Genomic DNA, 2597 nt, shown 5'->3' with positions numbered 1-2597 from the left:
TATACAATTCCAGTTTTTAGTGAAAAATTAAATGACTTAATATGTTTGTCTTTATTATAATTATATGATATTGATACTCTTAAAGACGAACACACCATAACCATAGACATAAATCATTAATACCACTTGTTTTATCGGTTACAAAATAAATGATATTCCAATTATAAAAATATATAGTAATTAAGTTTATTTGACTTTTATCAACTTAACTTTCAAAAAATAGGCATTACCTTATGTAGCTTTTGTATACAATGAGTCAAAGCATACCATTAATTAAATGTAAAAACTTTTTCCATATAAATTTCTTGCAATCCTCCAAGTTAAACACAAACTTTTCACTCAAAAAGTCATGGCATTTCCCTCACTTGTACTTGCAATAACACTAGCCATTCTATATATTAGTTCTCCGGCAACAGCCACCGGAGTGGAATCCGGTGGTACATTTAGCATTGATCTCATCCATCGTGATTCCATCAAATCCCCTTTTTACGATGGTTCCATGACCTTTTCGCAACGCCTTGCTCATGCTTTGCAACGCTCTTTCATCAATGCAAAACGTTACAAAGAAAATGCAACGACATACCAAACCCAAATAATCCCCGATCATGGTGAATTTCTTGTGAACATTTCGTTTGGAAATCCATCACATAAAGTCATGGCCATCGCTGATACTGGTAGCGATTTGTCATGGATACAGTGCAAGCCTTGCATCAAATGTTATAAACACAAGGGTACTCTTTTTGACCCAAAAAAATCTTCTACTTATAAACCCTTAGATTGTGACTCAACAATATGTAAGGGTATAGATACTGTCGATATATCTTGCTCTCCAGCCAAAACTTGTGAGTTTTTTGAGAGTTATGCTGATGGATCTTTTAGCAACGGCAGTGTCTCCACAGACACCTTAGGATTAGGTGACCGGTTCCTCCCAAATATTGTTTTTGGTTGTGGATTTAGCAACGGTGGTATTTTCCGATCAACATGGGGTGGGGTAATCGGCCTTGGTGGAGGAGACGTGTCTCTAGTGACACAAATACGTTCTTTTGTGCCAGGTAGGTTTTCATATTGTCTTATTCCATACCCTTTGAACGATGATTTATTGAACAAGTCTAGTAAAATGACCTTCGGTGACATTGACTTTGGTCCAAATATTGTTTCGACCCCACTTGTCCCAAAATCTCCAAAAACATTTTATTACGTAACGTTGGAAGCGGTTAGTGTCGGAAGTAGGCGAATGAATATACACGATGGCTTGAACTTCTCAAAACCGGTGCCAAAAGGAAACATGATCGTGGATTCAGGGACAACGTTAACAATGTTACCCCATAGACTCTACAAAAACGTTGAGATGGCTATCAAAGACTCTCTTAATTTGAGAACGATGAAAGACCCACAAAAGCAGCTCAATCTGTGTTATCGTGCCACAAAAGTTATAGACGTACCTAAAATAATAATGCATTTTGATGGAGCAGATGTCGAGTTGACAAGAGACAACATATTTGTTACGGTTAGTAAACATATTATTTGCTTAGCCATGGGGTCGACTACGGATCTTCCAGTTTTCGGGAACTTGGCACAGATGAATTTTATGGTAGGTTTTGATTTAGATAACAAAAAGGTATCGTTTAAACCTACCGATTGCGAAAAGTTGTAAAACAGGTGTTGGTCACCATATTCGTCCTGATTATTGTTTTTCTTGTGAAGAATTGAAATGAAATGCTGGATTTGATGCATAAAATTGTTGTTCCTTGACATGGTTTGGCTTATATCTTATTATAAGTTTCTTAATGTGACAACGATTTAAAAGACCACATACTTAATACTTATATATTATAAGAATTGCAACACTGTTTAATAAAAATAACAGTGTTTTTCCAATATTTTATAATTCTCTGTTGTGAATAATTTTATTACTCTCTCAAAAATAAAGTATACTTTATAAAATTTTCAAAAAAAAAAACAATTATTTAAATTGGTTTTTTGGAAGTCAACAAACACTAATTGGAATTTTAATAGAAAATTGGGATTTTAATAGAAAACTGGAATTTAATAACTAATAATCAATTTTATTTATTAACAGCTAGGTTGGTACCATCCGTGGGAAACACCAAACTACTATCTTATCGGTTATATTCTATTCATTATTGTCGGTCAACATTTATCATGTCTATACTAATAAAAGAGTAGTTCTTTTGTCATGTATCATCATATTAGACCTCTTAATTAATGTATTGTCACTTGTCAATCTATTAGTTCTCTATTTTAAATTTATTAGATCTCATCGTTAATATGATGCTATTTGTCAATGTATTGATTTCTCTATTTCAAATTTTAGAGTTTATATTATTGTTTTCATTAGTTCACAATAAAAAATATCTAATATATATATTGAAAATTAATTTTATATATTTATTTGAGTCATCGATTATAATTTCACATAACTAATAAAAATATATCTTAATTAGTAATTTATTTAAAATAATTGATTAATAATTTTGAGTTTTATTATAAAAGTTTAATTAATTTAATAACCGTGGTTCCCACGGGTTGTAAACTAGTTATAAAATGTAAGAATACTACCGTAACATCCATCTCTC

At 32.0% G+C, this 2597-nt stretch overlaps 1 pseudogene; it reads left to right on the top strand.

Moving 5' to 3' along the window:
- Positions 1-349: 349 nt before the first annotated feature.
- On the top strand, positions 350-1654 carry LOC145060466 (aspartic proteinase CDR1 pseudogene; annotated as a pseudogene).
- Positions 1655-2597: the final 943 nt, after the last annotated feature.

The sequence above is a fragment of the Lactuca serriola genome, chromosome 1 (assembly GCF_051521515.1).
Source record: "Lactuca serriola cultivar US96UC23 chromosome 1, Lser_US96UC23_V15, whole genome shotgun sequence".
Classification (NCBI taxonomy): Eukaryota; Viridiplantae; Streptophyta; class Magnoliopsida; order Asterales; family Asteraceae; genus Lactuca; species Lactuca serriola.
Note: the sequence above shows the minus strand (reverse complement) of the source record. Positions and strands in the feature narration are given on the sequence as shown.